This window comes from Aquarana catesbeiana, linkage group LG03, assembly GCF_042186555.1.
Source record: "Aquarana catesbeiana isolate 2022-GZ linkage group LG03, ASM4218655v1, whole genome shotgun sequence".
In the NCBI taxonomy this organism is placed as follows: Eukaryota; Metazoa; Chordata; class Amphibia; order Anura; family Ranidae; genus Aquarana; species Aquarana catesbeiana.
The window spans coordinates 693,438,920-693,445,074 of NC_133326.1; the positions used below are offsets into that span (position 1 = coordinate 693,438,920).

At 37.0% G+C, this 6,155-nt stretch overlaps 1 pseudogene; it reads left to right on the top strand.

Moving 5' to 3' along the window:
- Window positions 1-430: 430 nt before the first annotated feature.
- LOC141134220 (olfactory receptor 11L1-like) lies at window positions 431-1,390 on the top strand (annotated as a pseudogene).
- The last annotated feature ends 4,765 nt before the right edge of the window (window positions 1,391-6,155 follow it).

Genomic DNA, 6,155 nt, shown 5'->3' on the forward strand with positions numbered 1-6,155 from the left:
ATATATTTTTTTATTTTGCAAACTTGAACAATATTTACTAGTTTTACTACTTGAGGATTATGCAATTGTTGCTAGCTAACAAGTAACTACTCTGAAATGTGTAAAGTACAATATTCTGTGGAGATATGGAGATCAATTGACCAGTTTTGTCCCTAATACAATTTGATCTTGTTCATTGGTATGTGTAATTGCACCATGCATAGGACTTCTCTTGTTGGTCCTGTTTTTTTATTTGTATTTGTCCCTCATACCTTCTTTCCTTTCCTCTCTCCCTCGCTTCCTTCTTTTTCTCTTTCATGCCTACACACCTGCCTTTTTAACTCCAAACTTTTTTCCTTTTCTTCTTTCTCACCATACAAATTTGGTTGGAATAATTTTTACTTGCCAAGCAAACTAGTTTCAAATACATTTTATATCCTGTTTTCAGGTTATGGATGAGAAAAATGTAACTGTGATTACTGTGATCCAGTTCTTGGGGTTTCATATCCCTACAAGCATAACATTTTTGGTCTTCTTTCTCTTTCTTATATTGTATTGGGTTACAATATGTGGAAACCTCCTGATCATCACATTGGTGTCCTACAGCAAAACCCTCCATTCTCCTATGTACTTCTTCCTCTCCCAATTATCTGTTTTAGATATCTTATTAACAACTGATGTTGTTCCTACCATGCTCCATACTGTTTTAGAAAATTCTACTACTGTATCAGTTTCTGAATGTATCACCCAGTTCAATTTCTTTGCTGCAACAGAAAGTTTGGAGTGTCTTCTTCTGATAGTGATGTCTTATGACAGATATGTGGCCATCTGTAAACCATTGCATTATACTTTGTTAATGAGTCACCAATTTTGTTGGATAACAGTTATCATAAGTTGGAGCTTAAGTTTCTTAGCAGCTTTGATTCCCACTTTAACCATATCCACATTACAGCTTTGTGGTCCCAATATCATTGATCACTTTTTCTGTGATTTTGATCCGATCCTACAACTCTCCTGCTCTGACACCACCATTGTTCAGCTAGAAGCAACATCACTGAGTGCAGTGTTTGCTGTAATCCCATTTTTTATCATAATTGTATCGTATGTTTACATCATAATCACTATTTTTGAAATCCCGTCTATTACTGGGAGGCAGAAAGTTTTCTCAACGTGCAGTTCCCACCTGACTGTTGTCTCCATTTTTTATGGTACCATTGTTTGCGTGTATTTGATACCTAGTAGAGTACAGTGATGGGACATTACTAAATTCTTGTCCTTACTGTATACTGTATTCACCCCATTGCTGAACCCAATTATATACAGCCTGAGGAATAAAGAATTGAAACAAGTTGCGGGAAAAATTAGTAACAAGTTTTTAAACTTGAATGTCAAAAATAATAAAAACATTTAAATGACTTTACAAGGCTATGATCAAATAATTAAAATTAAAGTAAAGCAAATTTATTTGGATTGAGTGGGGGGAAGATTAGAACACCTTTTTGTCCTTTTATTTCTTTCTGGGTGCTTCCTGTCTTAATTACAGTGGTTTCACTAAGCAGGAAGCAAGGGAAAATCTTAGGTATTAGTTCTCCCCTACTCACCGAAAGAAAAAATAATTTCTATATCTTTCTGTTACTGTTGGAGTTCATGGTCAATTCTGCGTGTTTTTGGTTCATGGCTCTTTCTTACTTGTTTCAGAAACTATTTTGCATAGAAAGAATGTGAAGGACTTCCTTCATGGCTAAAGCAATACCCATTGTTTGCATTGTTGTCTCTGCCTGTGTTTGCTTGACCAGGGTAGGGTTACCCTTACAAGTAGTATGTCATAGCTCCCAACTGTCCCTGATTTTGAGGGACTGTCCCTGATTGGAACAAAGTTCCTCTGTTCCTCTTTCCATTTGTCCCTCATTTTGGTCTGGTCTATATAGTTGTATATAAAATGCACTTTTTTTATCTTTTAAAAAGTGTTTTCCAGTTCTAAGCCTTTCATTTGATTTCTAAATTGCTGCATTTGTAATTTTCACAAGCCAGTATAAAATAATAGTAGTGGTTTAAAAAAAAAAAGCACTTGTTGGTTTACCTAATCATTTTTATATATTTTTTTATTCTCCTTTAGGGGGGCATGGCAGAGGGTGTGTCCTATGCCTACATACCTTTGCAAATAGGTGTCCCTCGTTCTCATCTCAAAAAGTTGGGAGGTATGGTGTGTGAGTTTGACTAGCTGCACTAGAGGGCAGGGGAGACATTGGGCATAAAAAAAGTATTAAAAAATGATTAAAATAAATAAAAATAATACATAATAAGCACACAATTGCATATATGCATCCCATTTCTTCTACATATTTTTGGTAAAAAAAAAAAAATAGCAATAAGTGTTTATTGATTGATTTGCGCAAAAGTTATAGTTATTTTTTTTACCAGTAATGGCGGCAATCAGTGATTTTTATCATGACTGCGACATTATGGTGGACACATCGGATACTTTTGACACTATTTTGGAGCGATCAGTGTGTAATCAATGCACTGATTACTGTATAAATGTGACTGGCAGTGAAGGGGTTATGCACCATGCGCGCGCCTGAATGGCATGAAATTCAAAGTGATGTAAATATACGTTACTTTGCACAGCAGTGCCATTCTGCCGACATATATCTACATGGCGCAGTCGGCAAGTGGTTAAGGGGGCATGGCAGGGGGTGTGTCCTATGTCTACATACTTCTATTAATAGATGCCCCTCGTTCCCATCTCAAAAAGTTGGTGTGTGAGTTTGATTAGCTGCACTAGAGGGAAGGGGAGACATTGGCAATAAAAAAAGTATTCAAAAATTATTAAAATAAATAAAAATAATACATAATAAGCACACATACATGCAAATGAACGTAAACAGTGACTGTGCCACACATGTGAGGTATCGCTTGAACATCAAAATGACTGATAAAATGGAATGGATTTTAAGCATCACATATGAAAAATTGTAGGTACTGTAGTTTGTTGCCATTTCACAAGAGTGTGCAATTTTGATATGTTCATGTTTGGCATTTATTTACTAAAAACAACCCCAGCTTTTATATTTTACAGAAAAAAGGGGTATTGTATCGTGTTGGTGTGCACTAAACCTAATTTAATTGTATTTTGTCCTAAAAACATGTTCATGATAGATGACTGCACAAATTTTGTGTAAAAAAAACTTGAAATGGCCACTAATTATTTCTCCAGGGCCTATTCTTTTATATAATACGTTTTATGGGGGGGGGGGGGTTAAAGTAATTTCTAGCAAAAGTGCTAAATAACACATGAGTGTAATAAATGAAACAATTGATATTTAATATATATAGTATCTTGCGGGACCCGGGATTGTGTCAATCCTGCGGCGACTAAACCCCTCCCCGCCACCCCAATGGGTTCACGCTGTGGACTAGGGCTGTCCGGTCGGAACAGTCTGACCCCAACCCCACAGTCCCAATACATGCTTCCTTTTAGATTGAGTCAGTGGAGAAACGTGAAAGGGATGACTCACAGGTCACATTTTCCATGTTGGTAAATCCATGAATTATAATAAGAGGCTAAATGGTACCCAAAATTCAGGTTGCTATGAAAACGTTACCTACTAGAGGACTTACAAAGTCAACCCTTTTCCTTTGTTTTGTCGAGAAGTTGTAAACGACAGATGAAAGGGGAAAGAAGAAAAGTCAGAGTTAGAAGGAAGAAAATCCCCTAGAGAGAAGAGAGGAGGGGAGTAGTGGTGTTAGTACGTTGTCATTGAAGAATATTCTGACCGGGATAGAGTGGTATTTTGATGTATTTAGCCCAAGCTTCCCAAGTTGCCTCAAAGATTGTTACTTTATCTTACAGTTTGGCTACTATTTGTTTTTGGGACATTATCCAGGAGATTTTATTTTTTGCTGTCTGAATGAAAACTGCGGGTTTCTTCCAATAGCCCAACTATGGGGGGAGGGGACTGACTAGGGTTGGTGACCGATCGGTGTTCCTCTGTACTGGGAACACACGATCGGTCTCCTCTCCCTCACACATAGATCCACGTCCCTGCTCTGTGACCGGCAATTGCGGGTGCCTGGCGGATATCGCAGCCGACAGGCACGTGCATCAGCTCCCAAGTAACGCGGCAGCGCGCGCCCCCTAGCGGCTGGGAAGCCAAGCACGTCATATGAAGGCCATCCAGGATGAGAGAGCCACCTTGCGGCCGTCATTTGACTATAGTCAGGATGGGAAGAGGTTAATGGATGCACCACCACTGGTTAAAGGGTAACTCCACAAAAATAGCAATTAAAGAAAAAAATAATATAGCGTGCACAATTGCGATACAAGTCATATTGTAATTGAATTTTATTAAAAATTACCTTTCCTTTTCAATCTGCAGCCACTGTAATTTTCTATAAATGCAAAGCAATATCCCCCGAGAGGATATTCTTTAACATTGTGGTCTCTACCATTCTTTTTTTTTTTTCTGAGTGCTGATTTAGTCTATTTAGATATTGGAACCTACACTACCTCTACCTCTCCTCCTCTCTCTCTCTCTCAATGCTCCTTTCCCTCTCTTTTCCCCCTCGTCCCTTTTCCTCCACATTCCACCCTTCTGCCCTTTTCTTCCCTCCCCTTTTTCTCTTTCATGTTGAGTACAGTGCACTCATTTGATGTTTACAGCTTAATTAAGGCCTCCCAGAGGTTGCTCTGACCCACTGGGTTGGATGTGACCCCTGGGAGATCCTACATCTATTCACTCCTCTCTGCCCTTATGGGACACTACCTGTATATGGAATATCTACTCTTGTTCTGTAGAGTGGTTCGTGTATAATGGCTACATCTATCTTTGTAAAAAAATGATTTCACCTTGTCTAATTATTTATGACTTTGGTATAATCTGTACTGTAGTTTATATATCTGAAAAATCAGTAAACAGTATATAAACATAGAAACATAGGAACGTGACAGCAGAAAAAGACCAAGTAGTCCATCAAGTCTGCCCATTTTTTTTTCTGAATTCTTTTTTAATTTGCTAAGTATAGATCTATTTTTGCCCATGCATGTTTGAAGCCATTTACTGTTGACTGCCCCACTACCTCTGCTGGACCTTTGTTCCAAACATTATTTATACCAAGCATTATTTAAAAATAAAATAAATTAAATGATCATTCCTCTACCAGTCTTTAAATCCCCTTGTATGAGGGGATGAAGTATCAAAGCCCTGCCTTTTCCAAAATAATTTAATGCACATAGTTACAAAGTGCAGAGCAAGGCATGGTAAGTCAGTAACAGGTAAAAGATCAGCTTCAGGTTACTAGTACTTTGTACTTTGCTTTGCAATTTGAGCAAAGCTTCTGCAATTCAGCCTCCATTTCATATTATATCACAATGATAATTTAACTTACTGATAACACATAGTTAAGAAATTGTTTGCTGAAAAGAAAAAAAAATCTAAAAATAATTTGTTGATTTAACAATCACAATTGATCCCATGGAAATATTGCTAAGCCATTAATACCCCCAGTGGTTGCATGCAATGTATTCTGCATATATAAATAAAAGCCATGGTACTTTATATAATCAGAGAAAACACCTAAGAAGAAATATGGATCTTCTGAATTTCATTTGATCTTTATCTGTTGGTATTGCTGCTGTTGTAATTAAACTGTAGTTATTGGAAAATATGTGCAATGTGTAGATTTAGAATACTAAAACTCAAGTCAAGTTTTTCTTCCATTTTGTTAATTGTATATATATTTTTTTATTTTGCAAACTTGAACAATATTTACTAGTTTTACTACTTGAGGATCCTTAGCATTATGCAATTGTTGCTAGCTAACAAGTAACTACTCTGAAATGTGTAAAGTACAATATTCTGTGGAGATATGGAGATCAATTGACCAGTTTTGTCCCTAATAAAATTTGATCTTGTTCATTGGTATGTGTAATTGCACCATGCATAGGACTTGTTGGTCCTGTTTTTTTATTTGTATTTGTCCCTCATACCTTCTTTACTTTCCTCTCTCCCTCACTTCCTTCTTTTTCTCTTTCATGCCTTCCTCTCTACCCACCTGCCTTTTTAACTCCAGACTTTTTTCCTTTTCTTCTTTCTCACCATACAAATTTGGTTGGAATAATTTTTACTTGCCAAGCAAACTAGTTTCAAATACATTTTATATCCTGTTTTCAGGTT